Genomic DNA, 21,266 nt, shown 5'->3' with positions numbered 1-21,266 from the left:
CACAGCCCCAACTAACGCACTTGCAGCAGGAACTGGAACAAAACGCACATTTTCAAGCCAAGAGCTCAACGGGCCTAGGCCAGGATCTACTCTGACTCCTAGCATCACTGGTCAGGCTAGACGTATCCCGTGAACTTCAGTGGCATTGACCTCAGACCCTGCACTCCAGGAAAACGGCATGAACATCTTACAAAGCCCACTCAAAAGGGAGCCTTGCAAACGGTGGTGATCCTGGTGATCCTCCTGCTCTATGCATGTATGTGACACAGTAAAAGCAGCCCTTACTGCTAATTAGCACACACTTAGCCCCAGGAGAGGCAACGTGCTGGAATTCACTGTCGGTGAGGAAGTAGTAGTGAATTCTGACTCATTTTGTTCAGATGTTCCCAAGGAACGCATATGAGAGTATCGGCATAGATACGAGCACACGCTGGCTTGCTGCCCACCTCAGGAGGGCAGGTAGAGCCAATCTCAACAGGAGCCAGTGACCTAGGTAGGAGTCCGTCAGGAGCCAGGGGAATTCAGAGCTCTAAGACTTCTCTGCAGAATGGTCCCTATATACATCCAACTACTCAGGCAGTCCCAGGAAACCCTACATCCATGAAACATCTTGTGGTAAGAGAAGGTGCCATCCTCAGTGATCCAAAAAGCAGTGGCAGGAACCTGGGCCTGTCAACTTCTCACCAGACTCCCTTGCATCTCGAGGTACTGTCTCATGTGCATAGCTTCTTGCCCTGGATGACAGACAGTCATACCCAATAACCTCTCCTGACAAGTGGAGAGAAAGCAAAGGAATGCTTCAGATCCAATGGTAAGTGAAAGACAAGAGGTACTCGTCCTCAGGTACCAATATCTAGGTGTCACTCCCACAGAAATGGGGCCCCTTGCCCGGCCAGAATAGGTTAAGATCCACAGAGTACAGGCTCCTGGGTACTGACCACATCTTATGGGAAAAACTCCGATAAAGCAGGGCTTCGTCCAAATTGAATACTCCTGCCCCAAATAGCGACTCACCCACATCGGAAGCCTCCAGGGGCTCTGTTCACACAGAGACAACCAGCACCCAACAACAGGAAAAAGGTGGGCTTTGACTACAGTGACATCACGCCATTCCACCCTACACCTTGTGTCTGCCACATAAGACGACCAACTGCTCACAGATCACTAAGGTGGCTTCCAGGAAGACATCAGAAAACCTGCCAGGGGAAGACTTTGGATGTGCCTAGTCTCCTGCCATAGTGCCAGGGGAGCTGCTGGTGCCTACACTGAGGCAGCCTTGGTATGCCAACCAATGACCAATCTCTATCACAAACATGGGCCTTCAAGGTTGATAATTCACTGTTGCGGGGCGAACACCTGGGTGGATCAGGGCCAACTAGCTGGCCCCAAATTTTAAGAAATCACATACCTTGCAAATTCCAGGCTGAGGGGCCAAATGGGGGCCAAGAGGATGTACGCACACCACATTACCACCCATGGGCTGGCTCCTTAGACTCGGTTAGTGCAACTTCTCAAGGTACCAAGGATACGAATGAAGAGTTCTTCTTCTGGCATTGGACCACCAAAGCCACAAAGGTCACTGTCACTGAACCTCCCAGGCACAAGCAATCCCCTCTCCTCTGTACCAGTTGAGGACAGCTCCAAAAGGACCACAGTATGTATCACTGAAGAAACAACAGTGCCTTCAGCCTCAGGGGACAGACTGTCCAAGGAAATCACACAGCACATTTCCTCACCTGCACAACTATTTTGTTCTAGGCCTCTGGCCAACCTGCAGGAGGAATCCAGGCCTGGGATCACTTCACAGTCCATGGCGACCTCCAAGACTCAAGCATGTGACAGCAGTTGCAATTCAGGAACTTCCAAGGGCAGAAATGAGGCCTATTAACTGTCACAACTGCCACCATTCCCCTAGTTCCATGCAACCACTGCAGCCCACGGGGCACTCAGGAATCTCAACAACCCAAAGGGCCACAATGGCGAGGGCCTCAGACCTGACCTGGGGCTCCAATCAGAAGCCACAGAAGTGTCCTTGTTTCAGATTCCACATCGCCACTGACCCAATAAGTGCATTTGCAGCAGTAAACAGGAAGAAATGAACATTTTCAAGCCAAAAGCTCACCTGTCCGAGAGGATTCACTGCAACTCCTGCCACCACTGGACAAGCCAGATGCCTCTATGCTCCTCAGTGCCCTTCACCATGGACCTCGCATTCCAAGAGCTGCTCCAACATCTGTACACGGCCCACCCTCAGACGAGAGCCTCGCAAATGGTGGTGACCTGGCTCCTCCATGTGTGTGTGTGACACAGTGGGAGATGCCCTCACTGCTAACCAGCCCCGCCCTTAACCCCAAGGGAGGCAACGTGCTGGACCTCAGTTTCGATGAGGAGACGGTAGTGGGTTCTCACTCATTTTGTTCAGATTTTCCAAGGAATGCATGTGAGGGTGTCATCATCGATCCGAGCACGTGCTGGCTCGCTGCCCACCTCTGCAGGACAGGCAGCACCACTCTCAGGAGGAGCCAGTGACCTGGGAGTCCTGCAGCAGCTGGGGGAACTCAGAGCCCCCAGGCTTCTCAGCAAGAGGAATGGTCCCTTCATACGTACAGCCACTCAGGCAGTCCCAGGAAACCTGAAATTCACAACACATCTTGGGGCAGGAGAAGGCGTACCGTGCTCAGTGATCCAAAAAGCAGTGGCAGCAATTTGGGCATGCCACACTTCTCGCCGGACTCCCCTGCACCTTGAGTCACTGCCTCACGGGCGGGGCTTCATCTCCTGGGTGACGGACAGTCATACCTGGCAACTTCACCTGACAAGTGGACAGAAACCACAGGAATACTTGAGATGTGTACTTGGTCTCTCACTAATACTGATGCAAATGTTTCACTGGGGGAAAGCCTGTATCTGCAACCCAACTATGTTGATCCTTTATAGACGACTGGTTACCTATCTTTCAAAAGAGTGCAGTAAATTAGGCCCAAGTGCATGTGGGTGTCTTTCTGACCAGGCATGCAAGGGTGGCAGGGGATTAGATGTGAGGTTGAGTGCCTGTGTTCTGGTGTACCAACAAGAATGCACCCTCAGCATTTTGGGTGTGTGTCTGGAAATCTGTCCGGGTATCCAAGTCTCAGAGACCGCATGCAAAGGCCCTGCAGTCTGAACACCTGTGCCGTCTCCATGGAGTCTTGACCTCCCGCCCTCCCATGAAATAGGGATAACACTTGGCATCTTCCATAAGATCCATGCAAAATTTCACCAAGGGGCTGTTGACATAGGCTCTAGGCTCCCAATCTCCATGACCCATGATCTCTGACCTCAGCACAGAGACCTGACTGCCCAAGGTCACCTTGCAGAGAGTCTGTGTGAATGCCACGTACCCTGAGACTATGTGAGCTACGACTATAGATCAGGGGTCCTTGTCACAAGTCCCACCTCCTACCCTAACAAGAAAATTTTCCCAGAGAACTGCACAGTAAGGTGAACTTGGCACTAGGGCAGATATGGCCCACTGCACCCTCAAATAGGAAAAGAATTCAGGGCACGCATATCTTCCTGCCATTCAGTCCAATCAAAGTCCAGCCTCCACTGGAAACTGCAAGATGAGACCTGGTCATTCTCAGGTACAAGGAACCAGGGGTCACTCTCACAGAAACGGGATTCCTTTCCCAGCCAGATTATCCTCAAATCCAAAGCCTGCAGGGCCCTGGGTACTGACCACACCCTAGAGAAAGCCCCCATAATGCAGGGCTTGGTCCAAATTGAACTCATTCTGCCGCAACGGGTGACTCATCTAAATCTGAAGCCTCCAGGGCCTTGGCTCACAGGGACAATGAGTAGCCAGCAAGACCCACAGGAAGAAGGTGGGCAACGCGACCAAGGGCTCACAGATCACCAAGGATGCTTTCAGGAAGATTTCAAAAGACCTGCCAGGGGAAGACCTTGGATGTGCCAGGTCTCTGCCATAGTGCCATGGGAGCTGCTGTCTCCTACAATGAGGCAGCCTTGGTATGCCAACCAATGACCAATCTCTATCACAACCACGGTCCTCGAAGGTTAATGCTTCATTGCCAGGGGGGCAAACACATGGGCGCTATGAGGGCTGGCTGGCTGGCCCAACCTTAGGGGATCTTGATAATACCAGGCCAAGGGGACAAATGGTGGCCAAGGGGCATGTGTGTACACCACATAACTACCCACAGGGCTGGTTCCTTGGCCTCATCACTGCAACTCTTCAAGGCACCAAAGATACCCTTGGAGAGTCCTTCCACTGGCAGCGGGCCAACAAGGCCACAAAGGTCACCTATCATTGAGCCTCCCATGACAAGCAATGCCCTCTCCTCTGTACCCAGCTGATGGCAGCTCCAAAAGGACCACACTGTATCACTGAAAACAGAACAATAGTGCTTGCAGCCTCAGTAGACATATGATCCCAGTAAAGCACACTGCACTTTTCCTCACCTGCACATACATTCTCCTCTGGGCCTCTGGCCAACCTGCAGGAGAAATGCAGGCCTAGGATCACAGCACAGTCCATGGTGACCTCCAAGACTCAAGCATGTGACAAGAGTTGCAATTCAGGAACTGCCAAGGGCAGAAATGAGGCTTATTAACTTTCACAACTGCCACCATCCCCCTAGGTCTCTGTAGCCACTGCAGCCTACACAGCACTCAGGAATCTCAGTAACCCAAAGGGCCACAATGGCGAGGGCCTCAGATCTGATCTGGGGCTCCAGTCACAAACCACAGAAGCTTCACTGCTTCAGAATCGACATCACCAGAGCCCCAGTTAGCACACTTGCAGCAGGAATCAGGACAAAATGCACCTTTCCAAGCTAAGAGCTCAACTGTCTGAGGATAGGATCTACTGTGACACCTACCGCCACTGGACAAGCCAGATGCCTCTATGCTCCTCAGTGCCTTTACATGGACCTTGCATTCCAAGAGGGCCGCTCGAACATCTGTACACGGCCCATCCTCAGACGGGAGCCTCACATGCTGGTAACCTGGTTCCTCCATGTGTGTGTGTGACACAGTGCCCTCACATCTAACCAGTCCTGCCCTTAACCCCAAGGGAGGCAACGTGCTGGACCTCAGTTTCGATGAGGAGACGGTAGTGAGTTCTCACTCATTTTGTTCAGATTTTCCAAGGAATGCATGTGAGGGTGTCATCATCGATCCGAGCACGTGCTGGCTCGCTGCCCACCTCCACAGGGCAGGCAGCACCGCTCCCAGAAGGAGCCAGTGACCTGAGAGTCCTCAAGCAGCTGGGGAAACTCAGAGCCCCCAGGTTTCTCAGCAAGAGGAATGGTCCCTCCATACTTACAGCCACTCAGGGATTCCCAGCAAAGCCGAAATCCATGACACGTTTTGCGGCAGGCGAAGGCGTACCATACTCAGTGATCCAAAAAGCAGTGGCAGCAACCTGGGCCCACCACTCTTCTCACCGGACTCCTCTGCACCTTAAGTCACTGCCTCACTGGCAGGGCTTCATCTCCTGGGTGATGGACAGTCATAACAGGCAACTTCACCTGACAAAGGGACAGAAAGCACAGGCAGGCTTCAGATGTGTACCCAGCTTCTCACTAAGTGTATTGATGCCCATGAGGGAAGGCCTTTTCTGCTTCCCAAATGCAGTATCCCTTATGTACGACCGGATACCTATGTGTTGGAATGAGTGCAGAAAGTTAGGTTCATGTGACCGTGGATGTCTGTCTGACTGAGTGTGCAAGCATGTAGAGGAACTTGATGTGGGTCTGAGTACTTGTGTTCTAGCGTACCAACAAGGATGTGCTATCAGGATTCTCGGTGTGCCTCTGGAACTCGTTCCATCTATTTCCGTGTCTCAGAGCCCCTGTGCAAAGGCCTTGGTGTCTGAACACGCACATCTCCGTGGAGATCTGAACTCCCACCCTCCCACAAAATGAGGGATGATGCCTAGCACCTTCCACCAACACCATGCAAAATTACACCAAGGGGTTGACATAGGCTCTGGGCTCCTGATCTACATGACCCCTGCTGTATCACCAAAGCACAGGAACCTGAGTGCCCAACGTTCCCTCGTGGAGCATCTGTGTGAATGTCCCTTATCCTGAGACTACCCCAGCTACTATTACAGCTCAAGTGTCCTTGCCACAAGTTCCACCTCCTCCCTGAACAAGGAAACTTTCCAGAGAAGGCCTACAGTGTGGTTAACTTGGCCTTGGGCCAGATACAGCCCACCATACCCTCACAGAGCGAAAGAATACAGGGCATGGGTCTCTTCCTGTCCAATCAGTCCAGTCACTCTCTGGGGCTCTGCTGGAAAGTGCAAGACAAGGGGTGGTCATCCTCAGGTACCAGGATCCAGGGGTCACTTCCACAGAATCAGGGCCCCTTTACTAGACAGATTATGCTCATCCACAGCCTGCAGGGCCCTGGATACCAACCACAACCTAGGGAAAAATCCAATAAAGCAAGTTCATTTTACTTCAGTCACTCAGTCGTGTCTAACTCTTTGCGACCCATGAACCACAGCATCCCATGCCTCCCTGTTCATCACCAACTCCTGGAGTTTACTCAAACCTATGTCCATTGAGTCAGTGATGCAATCCAACCATCTCATCCTATCGTTCCCTTCTCTTCCAGCCCTCACTCTTTCCCAGCATCAGGGTCGTTTCTAATGAGTCAGCTCTTTGCATCAGGTGGCAAAACGATTTGGAGTTTCAGCTTCACATCAGCCCTTCCAATGAACACCCTGGACTGATCTCCTTGCAGTCCAAGGGACGCTCAAGAGCCTTCTCCAACACCACAGTTCAAAAGGATCAATTTTTAGCACTCAGATTTCTTTATAGTCCAACTCTCACATCCATACATGACTACTGGAAAAACCACAGCCTTGACTAGATGGACCTCTGTGGGCAAAGTAATGTCTCTGCTGTTTTAATATGCTTTCTAGGTTGGTCATAACTTTCCTTCCAAGGAGTAAGCTTCTTTTAATTTTGTGGCTGCAATTACCATCTGCTGTGATTTTGGAGCCCAGAAAAATATAGTCAGCCACTGTTTCCCCATCTACTTACTTGCCATGAAGTGATGGGACTGTATGCCATGATCTTAGTTTTCTCAATGTTGAGCTTTAAACAAACTTTTTCACTCTCCTCTTTCACTCTCATCAAGAGGCTCTTTAGTTCTTTTTCACTTTCTGCCATAAGGGTGGTATCATCTGCATATCTGAGGTTCTTGATATTTCTCCAGCAATCTTGATTCCAGCTTGTGCTTCCACCAGTCCAGCATTTCTCATGATGTACTCTGCTTATAAGTTAAATGAGTGGGTAACAATATACAGCCTTGATGTACTCCTTTCCTATTTCAAACCAGTCTATTGTTCCATGTCCAGTTCTAACTGTTGCTTCCTGATCTGCATACAGATTTCTCAAGAGGCAGATCAGGTGGTCTGGTATTCCCATCTCTTTCAGAATTTTCCCACAGTTTATTGTGATCCACACAGTCAAAGGCTTTGGCATAGTCAATAAAGCAGAAATAGATGTTTTTCTGGAACTCTCTGGCTTTTTCCATGATCCAGCGGATGTTGGCAATTTGCTCTCTGGTTCCTCTGCCTTTTCTAAAACCAGCCTGAACATATGGAAGTTGACGGTTCAGGTATTGCTGAAGCCTGGCTTGCAGAATTTTGAGCATTACTTTAGTAGTGTGTGAGATGAGTGCAACTGTGCGGTATTTTGAGCATTCTCTGGCTTTCTTTGGGATTGGAATGAAAACTGACCTTTTCCAGTCCTGCGGAAACTGCTGAGTTTTCCAAATTTGCTGGCATATTGAGTGCAGCACTTTCTTTCTTTTTTTTTATTTTATTTTTTTATTATTTATTTATTTTTTTTAAACTCAGTTTAGTTTATTTTTTTTTTTACTATCATGATCATGACAGTGAAAAGGCAAATAACATTTGATTTTTTTTTTTCATAGCATCATCTTCCAGGATTTGAAATAGCTCAACTGAAATTCCATCACCTCCACAAAGCAAGACTTGGTCGAAATTGAACTCCTCCTGCCCCACCAGGGTGACTCACCCACATCAGAAGCCTCCAGGGGCTCTATTCACACAGGGCAATCAGCACTCAGCAAGACCCACAGGAAGAAGGTGGCTTTCATTATGGTAACACCATGCCATTTCGCCTGGCAGCTCATCTCCACCACACAAGACCACCAAGCACTCACAGATCACTAAGGCTGCTTCCAGGAAGACTTCAAAAAAACAGGCAGGGGAAGACCTTGGATTTGCCAGGTTTCCCATCATCATGTCAGGGGAGCCAATGGCTACTACACTGAAGCAGCGTGGTATGCCAACCAATGCCGGATCTCTACCACAACCATGGTCTTCCAAGGTTGATATGTCACTGCCAGGGTGGTGAACACCTGGGTGGGATCCAGGCCATCTTGCTGGCCCCATTCTTCGGGAACTCATACACCTTGCAAATTCCAGTCCCAAGGGCTAAATGGGGCCCATGGGGCATGTGCACATACCTTATTACCACCCAGAGGGCTGGCTCCCAGGTCTAGTTATTGTAACTCTTCAAGGCACCAAAGATACAGTTTGAAAGACCTTTTACTGGCATCAGGCCACCAAGGCTACAAAGGTCACTATTACCGAGCCTCCCAAGCACCAGCAATGCCCTGTCCTCTGCACCTAGCCACGAGCAGCTCCAAAAGGAACACAGTATGTATCACTAAAGACAGAACAACAGTGCCTGCATCCTCAGCGGACATATCCCAGGAAATCACACTGCACTTTTTCTCACCTGCACATACATTCTTCTCTGGGCCTCTGGCCAACCTGCAGGAGAAATGCAGGCCTAGGACCACAGCACAGTCCATGGTGACCTCCAAGACTCAAGCATGTGAAAGAGTTGCAATTCAGGAACTGCCAAGGGCAGAAATGGGACTTATTAACTTTCACAACTGCCACCATTTCCCTTGGTCTCTGCAGCTGCTACAGCCCACACGGCACTCAGGAATCTCAGTAACCCAAAGGGCCGCAACAGCGAGGGCCTCAGATCTGACCTGGGGCTCCAATCACAAACCACAGAAGCTTCATTGCTTCAGAATCGACATCAACAGAGCCCCAGTTAGCACACTCGCTGCATGAACTGGGAGGAAACACACATTTCTGAGTGAAGAGCTCAAGAGCTCAGCCAGGCTCTTCTGTGACTCCTACCAACACTGGACAAGCCAGATGCCTCTATGCTCCTCAGTGCCCTTCACCATGGACCTCACATTCCAAGAGCTGCTCCAACGTCTGTACACGGCCCACCCTCAGACAGGAGCCTCGCAAATGGTGGTGACCTAGCTCCTCCATGTGTGTGTGACACAGTGGGAGATGCACTCACTGCTAACCAGCCCCGCCCTTAACCCCAAGGGAGGCAACGTGCTGGACCTCAGTTTCGATGAGGAGACGGTAGTGGGTTCTCACTCATTTTGTTCAGATTTTCCAAGGAATGCATGTGAGGGTGTCATCATCGATCCGAGCACGTGCTGGCTCGCTGCCCACCTCCACAGGGCAGGCAGCACCACTCCCAGGAGGAGCCAGTGACCTGGAGGTCCTCTAGCAGTTGGGGGACTCAGAGCCCCCAGGCTTCTCAGCAAGAGGAATGGTCCCTCCATATGTACAGTCACTCAAGCAGTCCCAGTAAACCTGAAATTCATGACATGTCTTGAGGCGGGGAAGGCATACCATGCTTGGTGATTCAAAAAGAACTGGCAGCAACCTGGGCCTGCCACACTTCTCGTCAGACTCCCCTGCACCTCGATTCACTGCCTCACGGGTGCAGCTTCGTCTCTTGGGTGACGGACAGTCATGCCTGGCAACTTCACCTGACAAGGGGACAGAAAGCACAGGCAGGCTTCAGATGTGTACCCGGTCTCTCACTGAGCGAGATCAATGCACATGCTTCATGGGGGGAAGGCCTGTATCTCCAAGCCAAGTGTATCGATCCTGTACAGACAACTGGATACCTATCTGTCAGAAGAGTGCAGTTATTAGGTTCTAGTGCCTGTGGGTGTATGTCCAACTGATCAGGGTGGCAGGGAATTTGATGTGGGGCTGAGTGCCTGTGTTCCAGCATACCAAAAAGGATGCACTCTCGGCATTTTAGGGCTCCCTCAGAAACTCCTGGGTGTCTCCGGGTCTCAGAGCCCACGTGCAAAAGCTTTGGTGTCTGAACACATATCCCATCTCAATGGAGCCCTGACCTGCCACCCACAAAATGCGGGATGACGCTTGGCACCTTCCTCCAGCCCCATGCAAAATTTCACTGAAGAGCTACATACATAGGTTCTGGGCCCCCAATCTCCATGCCCCATGAACTCTGGCGAAAGCACAGGGACCTGACTGAACAAGGTTGCCTTGTGGAGCATCTGTGCGAATGCCACGTACCCTGGGACTACCCCAGCTACTACTATAGCTCAGGGGTCCTTGTCACAAGTCCTTCCTCCTACCCTAACAAGGAAACTTTCCCATAAAACCACATAGTATGGTGAACTTGGCACTGGGGCAGATATGGCCCACCACACCCTCAAGCAAAAGAATTCAGGGGATGCATCTCTTCCTGCACAGTCAGTTCAATCACTGTCTGGCCTCTGCCGGAAAGTGCAAGATGGGCTTTGGTCTTCCTCAGGTACCAGGATTCAAGGGTTACTCTCACAGAAACTAGACCCCTTTCCTGGCCAGATTATCCTTAGATCCACAGCATGCAGGGCCCTGGGTACCGACCACACCCTAGAGAAAGCTCCCAAAATGCAGGGCTTGGTCCAAATTGAACTCCTCCTGACCCAAAAGACGACTCACCCACATCGGAAGCTTCCAGGGCCTCAGCTCACAAAGGGACAATGAGCACCCAGCAAGACCCACAGGACGAAGGTGGGCTTTGACTAGGGTGACATCACACCTTTCCACCACATCTCAGCTATGCAACATGACGGAGGGCTCAGAGATCACCAAGGCGGCTTCCGGGAAGACTTCAAAAGACCTGCCAGGAGAAGACCTTAGATATGCCAGGTTTCTGCCATAGTGCCAGGGGAGCTGCTGGCTCCTATACTGAGGCAGTGCTGGTCTGTCAACCAATGACCAATCTCTACCACAACCAAGGGCCTTGAAGGCTTCATTGCCAGTGTGGAGAAAACCTGGGTGTCATCAGGGCTGTCTGCCTGGCCCCAGCCTTTAAGAACTCACACACCTTGTTAATTCCAGGGTCAGGGCCCAAATGGCAGCCAAGGGGCATGTGTACACACTGCATTACCACCCACAGGGCTGGCTCCTTGGCTTCTGTTACTGCAACTCTTCAAGGCACCAAAGATACGCTTGGAGAGTCATTCTACTGGTAGCTGGTCACCAAGGCCACAAAGGTCACCTATCACCGAGCCTCCCAATCACCAGCAAGGCCCTCTCCTTTGTATCCAGCCAAGGACAGCTCCAAAAGGACCACAGTATGTATCACTGAAAAAACAACAGTGCCTGCAGCCTCAGTAGACATCCTGTCCCAGGAAATTATACTGCACTTTTCCTCACCTGCACAACCATTCTGCTCTAGGCCTCTGGCCAACCTGCAGGAGAAATGCAGGCCTGGGATCACTTCACAGTCCATGGTGGCCTCCAAGACTCAAGCACTGTGACAGCAGTTGCAATTCAGGAACTTCCAAGGACAGAAACAAGGCCTATTGCCTTGCACAACTGCCACCGTTCCTGTAGGTCCCTACAACTGCTGCAGCCCAGAGGGCACACAGGAATCTCACCAACTCAAAGGGCCCCAACAGTGAGGACCTCAGATCTGACCTGGGGTTCATATCAGAAGCCACAGAAGCTTCCTTGCTTTGGTTTTCATAGCACCACAGGCCCAACTAGCCCACTCACAGCATGAACTGGGAGGGAACACACATTTCCGAGTGAAGAGCTCAAGAGCTCAGCCAGGATCTACTGCGACTTCAACCACCACTGGACAACCCAGATGCCTCTATGCTCCTCAGTGCTCTTCACCACGGACCTCACATTCTAAGAGCCGCTCCAACGTCTGTACACGGCACACCCTCAGACGGGAGCCTCGCAAACGGTGGTGACCTAGCTCCTCCATGTGTGTGTGACACAGCGGGAGATGCACTTACTGCTAACCAGTCCCGCCCTTAACTCCAAGGGAGGCAACGTGCTGGACCTCAGCTTTGATGAGGAGACGTTAGTGAGTTCTCACTCATTTTGTTCAGATTTTCCAAGGAATGCATGTGAGGGTGTCATCATCGATCCGAGCACGTGCTGGCTCACTGCCCACCTCCACAAGGCAGGACGGGCCGCTCCCAGGAGGAACCAGTGACCTGGGAGTCCTGCAGCAGCTGGGGGAATTCAGAGCCCCCAGGCTTCTCAGCAAGAGGAATGGTCTCTCCATACGTACAGCCACTCAGACAGTCCCAGGAAAGCCAAAATCCATGATACGTCTTGAGGCAGGAGAAAGCATACCATGCTCGGTGATCCAAAAAGCAGTGGCAGCAATCTGGGAGCGCCACACTTCTCACCGGACTCCCTAGCACCTCGAGTCACCATCTCACGAGCAGGGCTCCATTTCCTGAGTGACGGACACTCACACTTGGGAACTTCACCTGACAAGGGGACAGAAAGCACAGGCAGGCTTCAGATGTGTACCCAGCTTATCGCTAAGCAATATTGACACCCATGGTTCCCTGAGGGAAGGACTGTATCTGCAACCCAACTGTACTGATTCTACAGACGACTGGATATATGTCTATAGAAACAGTTCAGTTATTAGGTTCAAGTGCCTGTGGGTGTCTGTCTGACTGAGCGTGCAAGGGTGCAGGGCATTTGATGTGGTGCTGAGTGCCTTCTTCCAGTGTACCAACAAAAATGTGTTCTCAGCATGGGTGTACCAGGGGAACTCATTCCAGGTATTTCTATGTCTCAGAGCCCATGTGCAAAGACCCTGGTGGGTGGTCTGAACATGCCTGCCATCTCCATAAAGCCCTGACCTCCGACCCTCCCACAAAATGGGGGATGACACCTGGCACCTTCCTAGAGCCCCATGCAAAATTTCACCAACGGGCTATTGACGGAAGTTCTGGGCTCCCAATCTCCATGCTCCATGCCCTCTGACCAAAGCACAGGGACCTGACCACCTAAGTACACCTTGCTGACCATCTGTGTGAATGCCACGTACCCTGAGACTTCTCCAGCTACTACTACAGCTCAGAGGTCCTTGTCACAAGTCTCATTTCTTCCCTGAACAAGGAAACTTTCCCAGATAACCGCCAAGGAGTGGTGGCTGACGGCTGAGAGGAGCTACTCCACGTTCAAGGTCAGGAAGGGCAGCCGTGAGGAGACACCCCTAGTCCAAGGTAAGGAGGAGCAGCTGTGCTGTGCTGGAGCAGTCGTGAAGAGATACCCCATGTCCAAGGTGACTGTTTAAACTTCTTGCATTATGAGAGTGGAACAGAAGCACGGAGGCTTTCTTTGACCAACAGAACTGCAGTAGCTGCAATGGCCCACACAGAAGTGTGGCCAAGAGGAGCTACCCCATGCCCAAGTTCAGGGGTGGTGACCGAGAGCACCAGGCTGTCATGGTGCAGGAAAGGCCTACAGGAGCTACCCCACGCACGAGGTTGGGGGCGGCGACCGAGAGGAGCTACCCCACGCTCGAGGTCAGGGGTGGCGGCCAGGAGGAGCTACCTCACGTCTGAGGATCAGCGGCTGCATGGGCAGGAGGGTGGAGAGGAGCTACTCGACGTTCAAGGTCAGGAGGGGCGACCTCATCCAAGGTAAGGAGCAGCCGTGAAGATATACCCCACGTCCAAAGTAAAAGAAAGCCAAATAAGATGGTAGGTGTTGCGAGAGGACATCAGAGGACAGACACACTGAAACCTTAATCACAGAAAACTAGCCAATCTGATCACACAGAACACAGCCTTGTCTAACTCAACGATACTAAGGCAGGCTGTGTGGGGCCACCCAAGGATGGGTCATGGTGGAGAGGTCTGACAGAATGTGGTCCACTGGACAAGGGAATGGCAAGCCACCTCAGTACTCTTGTCTTGAGACTCCCATGAACAGTATGAAAAGGCAAAATGATAGGATACTGAAAGAGGAATTCCCCAGGTCAGTAGGTGCCCAATATGCTACTCGAGATCAGTGGAGAAATAACTCCAAAAAGAATGAAGAGATGGAGTCAACGCAAAAACAATACCCAGTTGTGGATGTGACTGGTGACAGAAGCAAGGTCCAACACTGTAAAGAGCAATATTGCATAGGAACCTGGAATGTCAGGTCCATGAATCAAGGCAAATTGGAAGTCATCAAACAGGAGATGGCAAGAGTGAACGTCGACATTCTAGGAATCAGCGAACTAAAACGGACTGGAATGGGTGAATTTAACTCAGATGACAATTATATCTATTACTGTGGGCAGGAATCCGTTAAAAGAAATGGAGTAGCCATCATAGTCAACAAAAGAGTCCGAAATGCAGTATTTGGATACAATCTCAAAAACAACAGAATGGTCTCTGTTCATTTCCAAGGCAAACCATTCAATATCACAGTAATCCAAGCCTATGTCCTGACCAGTAACACTGAAGAAGCTGAAGTTGAACGGTTCTATGAAGACCTACAAGACCTTTTAGAACTAACACCCAAAAAAGATGTCCTTTTCATTATAGGGGACTAGAATGCAAAAGTAGAAAGTCAAGAAACACCTGGAGTAACAGGCAAATTTGGCCTTGGAGTACGGAATGAAGCAGGGCAAAGGCTAATAGAGTTTTGCCAAGAGAACGTACTGGTCATAGCAAACATCTTTTTCCAACAACACAAGAGAAGACTCTACATGGACATCACCAGATGGTCAACACCGAAATCAGATTGATTATATTCTTTGCAGCCAAAGATGAAGAAGCTCTACACAGTAAGCAAAAACAAGACCGGGAGCTGACTGTGGCTCAGATCATGAACTCCTTATTACCAAATTCATACTTCAGTTGAAGAAAGTAGGGAAAACCACTAGACCATTCAGGTATGACCTAAGTCAAATCCCTTATGATTATACAGTGAAAGTGAGAAATAGATTTAAGGGACTAGATCTGACAGACAGAGTACCTGATGAACTATGGACAGAGGTTCATGACATTGTACAGGTGACAGGGATCGAGACCATCCCCATGGAAAAGAAATGCAAAAAAGCAAAATGGCTGTCTGGGGAGGCCTTACAAATAACTGTGAAAAAAGAAGTGAAAAGCAAAGGAGAAAACTAAAGATATTCCCATGTGAATGCAGAGTTGCAAAGAACAGCAAGGAGAGATAAGAAACCCTTCTTCAGCAATCAATGCAAAGAAATAGAGGAAACCACTAGAATGGGAAACACTAGAGATCTCATCAAAAAAAATTAGAGATACCAAGGCAACATTTCATGCAAAGATGGGCTCGATAAAGGACGGAAATGGTAGGGACCTAACAGAAGCAGAAGACATTAAGAAGAGGTGGCAAAAATACATGGAAGAACTGTACAAAAGAGATCTTCATGACCCAGATAATCACGATGGTGTGATCACTCACCTAGAGCCAGACATCCTGTAATGTGAAGTCAAGTGGGCCTTGGAAAGAATCACTACAAACAAAGCTAGTGGACGTGATGGAATTCCAGTTGAGCTTTTCAAATCCTGAAAGATGATGCTGTGAAAGTGCTGCACTCAATATGCCAGCAAAGCTGGACAACTCAGCAGTGGCCACAGGACTGGAAAAAGTCAGTTTTCATTCCAATTCCAAAGAAAGGCAATGTCAAAGAATGCTCAAACTACCGCACAATTGCACTCATCTCACATGCTAGTAAAGTAATGCTCAAAATTCCCCAAGCCAGGCTTCAGCAATACGTGAACCGTCAACTTCCAGATGTTCAAGCTGGTTTTAGAAAAGGCAGAGGAACCAGAGATCAAATTTGCAACATTTGCTGGATCATTGAAAAAGCCAGGGAGTTCCAGAAAAACATCTATTTCTGCTTTATTGACTATGCCAAAGCCTTTGACTGTGTGATCACAATAAACTGGGAAAATTCTGAAAGAGATGGGAATACCAGACCACCTGACCTACCTCTTGAGAATCATGTATGCAGGTCAGGAAGCAACAGTTAGAACTGGACATGGAACAACAGACTGTTTGCAAATAGGAAAAGGAGTATGTTAAGGCTGTATATTGTTCATCCTGTTTATTTAACTTATAAGCAGAGTACATAATGAGAAACACTGGGCTGGATGAAGCACAAGCTGGAATCAAGATTGCTGGGAGAAATATCAATAACCTCAGATATGCAGATGACACCATACTTATCACAGAAAATGAAGAAGAACTGAAAAGATTCTTGATGAAAGTGAAAGAGGAGAGTGAAAAAGTTGGCTTAAAGCTCAACAATGAGAAAACTAAGATCATGGCATCTGGTTCCATCACTTCATGGGAAATAGATGGGGAAACAGTGTCAGACTTTATTTCTGGGGGCTCCAAAATCACTGCAGCCACGAAATTAAAAGATGCTTACTCCTTGGAAGCAAAGTTATGATCAACCTCGACAGCATATTAAAAAGCAGAGACGTTACTTTGCCAACAAAGGTCCGTCTAGACAAGGCTATGGTTTTCCCAGGGGTCATGTATGGATGTGACAGTTGGAGTGTGATGAAAGCTAAGCACCGAAGAATTGATGCTTTGAACTGTGGTGTTGGAGAAGACTCCTGAGAGTCCCTTGGACTTCAAGGTGATCCAATCAGTTCATCCTAAAGGAAATCAGTCCTGGGTGTTCATTGGAAGGGCTGATGTTGAAGCTGAAACTCCAATACTTTGGCCACCTCATGTGAAGAGTTGACTCATTGGAAAAGACTCTGATGTTGGGAGCATTCGGGGGCAGGAGGAGAAGGGGACGACAGAGGATGAGATGGCTGGATGGCATCACCAACTCGATGGACATGAGTTTGTGTTATTCTGGGAGTTGGTGATGGACAGGGAGGCCTGGCGTGCTGCGATTCACGGGGTCGCAAAGAAGTCGAACACGACTGAGCGACTGAACTGAACTGATGGTGAAGTTGGCCCCGGGGCAGATACGGCCCATCTCACCGTCGAAGAGCAGAATCAGAGCATGCAGGTCTTCATGCAGTCAGTCCAATCACTGTCTGGGCCTCCACCGCAAAGTGCAAGATGGGACCAGGTCTTCTTCAGGTACCAGGATCCAGTAGTCAATCTCACAGAAACGGGACCCCTTTCCCAGCCAGATTATCCTCAGATCCACTGCCTGCAGGGCTCTGGGTGCTGACCATACCCTATGGGAAAATCTTGCAAAACGCAGGGCTTGGTCCAAATTGAACTCCTGCCCCAAAGGGCAACTCACCCACATCTGAAGCCTCCACAGCTCTGCTCACAGGGACAATCAGCACCCAGGATGACCCACAGGAAGAAGGTGGGCTTTATTTATGTCAACACCACTCTATTCAGCTGTTCACCTCTTTTCCCCCATGGTAAAACCACTGAGTGCTCACAGATCACCAGAAGAATTTATAAAAGCCAGGGGATGACCTTGAATGTTCCAGGTCCTCCGCCCTAGTGTGATGGGAGCCACTGGCTGCTACACTGAGGAAGTCTTGTTATGCCAACTGATTCCAAATCTCTACCACAGCCACGGGCCTCCAAGGTCAATACTTTACTGCGAGTGTGGCAAACACCTGGGTGCCATGTGGGCTGTCTGGCTGGCCCCATCATTTAGGACTCATACATCTTGCAAATTCCAGCTCTAGTGGCTAAATGAGGGCCAAGCAGCATGTGCACACACTGCATTACCACCCACAGGGCTGGCTCCTTGGCCTCATTTGGTGCAACTCTTCAAGGTACCAAAGATATGCTTGAAGAGTCCTTCTTGCACTGCGTCACCAAGGCCTCAAGCGTTACCTATGACTGAGCCCCCCAAACAGCAGTAATGCCCTCTCCTCTGTACCCAGCTGACAGCAGCTCCAAAAGGACCACAGTACATATTGTTAGAACCACAATGACAGTGCCTGCAGCCTCAGGGGAGAGATCATCCCATGCAATCATACTGCACCATTCCTCACCTGCACAACCATTCTGCTCTAGGCCTCTGGCCATCCTGTCGGAGGAATACAGGGCCAGGGCCACTGCACAGTCTACAGTGGCCTTCAGGATTCATGCACTGTGACAAGAGTTGCTATACAGCAACTGCCATGGGCAGAAAGGAAGCCTATTGCTTTTCGCCCCTGCCACTGTTCCACTAGGTCCTGCTACTGCTGCAGCCCACAGGCACTCAGGAATATTACTAAACCTAAGGACCTCAACAGTGAGGGCTTCCACATCAGCACAGCCCACTTGCAGATGAAACTGGGATGAAATGCACCTTTTCAAGCCAAGAGTTCACTGGGCTGAATGGGCCTAGGTCTGGTCTACTGAACAGGATCTAGTACATGATCTCCTGTGAGGGTAATCATCTGGCTGACTGTCAAGCTATAAAGGTGGCACTCTATGAAACCCCTGCAGATGGCTTTGATCTGGACACATCCTACTGAATAGGCAAAACCAAAATATTCTGAGAAAAAATTAGAAAGACATAAAATAAGAGAAGTAAAGATTACTGATAAAGGATGGTTACAGTTCAAGGATGGATGATTAATAATTCCTAAAAATGCTAAATAGAAAATTCTTAAGGGTTTACACTAGAGTTTTCCTAAAGACTTGGAATTAACCAACTATGTAACTCAGCTCTCAGCTTTTCAACAGACATTTAAAAAATACTGGGAGGTGACTCCTGACCCAGCCTCTGAGTCAAGCACACCATTGTTCCAGCCAGGAATCAAGGTCCTGATAAAGACTTTGGGATTGGGGGGTGGGTGGGGTGCGGATCCCTCAAGCCCCTGTGGGAAGGCCTTTACCAGGTTATTCTTTCTTCTCGCACAGCTGTCAAAGTGCCAAGAATTGATTCGTGGATGCACCACACTAGAGTTGAGAGGTGGCACCCATACCAGAACTAAGTGATGTCATTTTATGCCTTTACTTTCTATTCTCTTTCTTAGTACTCTTCGGATGGGCCTGATAATCTATGTGTGCCTGCTTGTGCTGACTCTGAAAGTCCTGAGTCTGCCATTCGATCTTCAAGATAATGCCTTCCTTTCCTGGGCTCACTCCTACACTGCATTCCACAATAGGTCTAGCTGCTGGGTCTGCAGAGCGCTCCCCTCTTCATCAGTGGAAGGCTTCCTATGGTAGGCATCTCCACTTCAAGCAAAGGACCTTCTCCAAGTTTGTGAATACCTTCAACAACAACAACCATATGTGATGCCTCTTCTTAATCTGATGACATCTAACAATCATAAGATGGACTGCTGCTGCTGCTAAGTCACTTCAGTCGTGTCCGACTCTGTGTGACCCCACAGACGGCAGCCCACCAGGCTCCCCCGTCCCTAGGATTCTCCAGGCAAGAACACTGGAGTGGACTGCCATTTCCTTCTCCACTGCATGAAAGTGAAAACTGAAAGTGAAGTCACTCAGTCATGTCCGACTCTTTATAAGATGGACTAGTGCAACACTTTGTACCTTATCTATGGATATAATGTGACTATTAACTTTGCTGATTGTTCTGTTTTTGCTGTTTGCTCCCTGAGTCTGTAACTGTGTAATGGGATTTGTTTCTAGCTGCCTGAAGGCTTTTAAGTTGCAAATGGTTGCTCAAACTCCTGCAACTGCAGTGACTTCCTGCAACTACTATTTGGGACCCCTGGATCACAGACCCTCAATATGAGAGTTAGCAAAATATGTTGATTCTCCAATTTAGGGATGACACTCCTTATCAGCTTGGAAGCAGGTATGTAATGAAAACGACGACCCTCTCCCTAAGCAAGATAATTCTCCTAAAAGAAAAGACAGGAAGGCTAGGGGTCCCCAAATGGAGGAAATAGGCTCCAAGTGTCAGACACTTTTTATCTCTCTATTAAGTATCAGGAGGAAACAAACTACAGCTGTCATATTTTTTTCCCTTCTCTATACAAAATTAAAAGGGTTCTTTTAAAATTCTGTGTTGCCATGACAATAATTTGTTTCACATGAACTTAACTTTCCTCAAACTTTGAGCTAACTAAAGGGTATTACATATGGAAATATTTTTCTTAAGCTATGTTAATGAACTATGTATTTATTCTCCACTCTGTCTTTCTTTACATGGACATCACCAGATGGTCAATATGGAAATCAGGTTGATTATATATTTTGCAGCCAAAGATGGAGAATCTCTATACAGTCAGCAAAATCAAGAGTGGGAGCTGATTGTGGCTCACATCATGAACTCCTTATTGCCAAATTCAGACTTACACTGAATAAAGTAGGGAAAACCACTAGACCACTCAGGTATGACCTAAATCAAATCCCTTACAACTATACAGTGGAAGTAACAAATAGATTCAAGGGATTAAATCTGATAGAGTGCCTGAAGAACTATGGACAGAGGTTCATTTCATTGTACAGGAGGCAGTGATCAAGACCTTCCCCAAGAAAAGGCAAAATAGTTGTCTGAGAAGGCCTTATAAATAGCTGTGGAAAGAACAGAAGTGAAAGGCAAAGGAGAAAAGTAAAGATATACTCATTTAGATGCAGAGTTCCAAAGAATAGCAAGGAGAGATAAGAAAGCCTTCCTCAGTGATCAGCGCAAAGAAATAGAGGAAAACAATAGAATGGGAAAGACTAGCGACCTCTGTAAAAAAATTAGAGATACCAAGGGAACATTTCTTGCAAAGATGAACACAATAAAGAACAAAAATGGTATGGACTTAACAGAAGCAGAAGGTATTAAGAAGAGGTGGCAAGAATACACAGAAGAGCTATATAAAAAAAGATCTCCAGACCCAGATAATCACAATGGTGTGATCACTCACCTAGAGCCAGACATCCTGTAATTCAAAGTCAAGGGGGCCTCAGGAAGCATCACTATGAACAAAGCTAGTGGAGGTGATGGAATTCCAGTTGAGCTATTTCAAATCCTAAAAGATGATGCTGTGAAAGCACTGCACTCAATATGCCAGCAAATCTGGACAACTCAGCAATGGCCACAGGACTGGAAAAGGTCAGTTTTCATTCCAATCCCAAAGAATGCTCAAACTACCGCACAACTGCATTCATCTCACACGCTGGCAAAGTAACGCTCAAAATTCTCCAAGCTAGGCTTCAACAGTATGAGAAGTGTGAACTTAAGCTGCATTTAGAAAAG

General features: G+C 48.8%; 5 non-coding genes across 5 annotated transcripts; all 5 read right to left on the bottom strand.

Moving 5' to 3' along the window:
* Positions 1 to 327: 327 nt before the first annotated feature.
* On the bottom strand, positions 328 to 421 carry LOC138095572 (small nucleolar RNA SNORD116). The gene has a single exon (XR_011146329.1). It is a non-coding gene; the product is annotated as a small nucleolar RNA SNORD116 (small nucleolar RNA).
* Positions 422 to 2,369: 1,948 nt separating this feature from the next.
* LOC138095561 (small nucleolar RNA SNORD116) lies at positions 2,370 to 2,462 on the bottom strand. Its single transcript, XR_011146320.1, has one exon. It is a non-coding gene; the product is annotated as a small nucleolar RNA SNORD116 (small nucleolar RNA).
* Positions 2,463 to 5,088: 2,626 nt separating this feature from the next.
* On the bottom strand, positions 5,089 to 5,181 carry LOC138095674 (small nucleolar RNA SNORD116). Its single transcript, XR_011146414.1, has one exon. It is a non-coding gene; the product is annotated as a small nucleolar RNA SNORD116 (small nucleolar RNA).
* A 4,239-nt stretch (positions 5,182 to 9,420) lies between these two features.
* LOC138095560 (small nucleolar RNA SNORD116) lies at positions 9,421 to 9,513 on the bottom strand. Its single transcript, XR_011146319.1, has one exon. It is a non-coding gene; the product is annotated as a small nucleolar RNA SNORD116 (small nucleolar RNA).
* A 2,674-nt stretch (positions 9,514 to 12,187) lies between these two features.
* LOC138095564 (small nucleolar RNA SNORD116) lies at positions 12,188 to 12,280 on the bottom strand. The gene has a single exon (XR_011146323.1). It is a non-coding gene; the product is annotated as a small nucleolar RNA SNORD116 (small nucleolar RNA).
* Positions 12,281 to 21,266: the final 8,986 nt, after the last annotated feature.

The sequence above is a fragment of the Capricornis sumatraensis genome, chromosome 19, assembly GCF_032405125.1.
Source record: "Capricornis sumatraensis isolate serow.1 chromosome 19, serow.2, whole genome shotgun sequence".
Classification (NCBI taxonomy): domain Eukaryota; kingdom Metazoa; phylum Chordata; class Mammalia; order Artiodactyla; family Bovidae; genus Capricornis; species Capricornis sumatraensis.
Note: the sequence above shows the minus strand (reverse complement) of the source record. Positions and strands in the feature narration are given on the sequence as shown.